Raw genomic sequence first — 747 nt, forward strand, 5'->3', positions numbered from 1 at the left:
GCAGCAGCCCTTGAAGAACTTACTAGAAATGACATGGGGGCAGAGTGGAAGTAGGTAATCACACGTGTGCGTGTAATTACATGTGTGTGTGCCTGTAGGTGCGCTCTCGTCTGGAGTGGCCTACTTTTGAGACATCAAATGTCTCGTAGATTTCTAGAGCAACTAGAAGTCGCTCGCCCGCGGGAAGCCACAGAGAATATCTAAAGTCGGGGCGCCTGAGGACAGGCGGTCTGCGCCCCGGACAAGGTCTCGCCCTAGTTTAACAAGAGGAGACTGAGCGGCGGAGAGAGCATCACGGTCTCAACACCGAGACGCGGTTTGCGAACCTGCGCGTGGGTGAAGGGTCGGGCCCGGGGGCAGGTGATGGCGAGGCGGACTGTGGCGCCCGGCCCAGCACATGCGGGAGCGGTCGTGGGGCCCCCGGCCCCTCCTCTGCACCCACTCGGCGGCCCCGGGCCCGGCTTCCTTCTGATGCTGGCGCCGGACGGAGATTCGAGGAGGCGCCTCACCAGACCGGCCCTGTGGAGGGGAAGGCGCCCTTCCTGCCCCTGGGGCCCCGGCTGGCGGCAAGCTGACCGGGGGGACAGGGTGGAGGCGGCCCCAGGCGTAGCTGTGGGGGGCCTGAACACGCGAGAGGGGTCCAGTCTCCCTGCTGCAGAGGTGGGGAGTTGGAACCCCAGGATGGGAGACGCTCCCAGGTGAGCTCAGCCTGTGGTCACCGCTCTCAGGGCACCTGGGCTGTCCAGC

Source organism: Condylura cristata, unplaced genomic scaffold, assembly GCF_000260355.1.
Source record: "Condylura cristata isolate star-nosed mole 26May11 unplaced genomic scaffold, ConCri1.0 scaffold00010, whole genome shotgun sequence".
In the NCBI taxonomy this organism is placed as follows: Eukaryota; Metazoa; Chordata; class Mammalia; order Eulipotyphla; family Talpidae; genus Condylura; species Condylura cristata.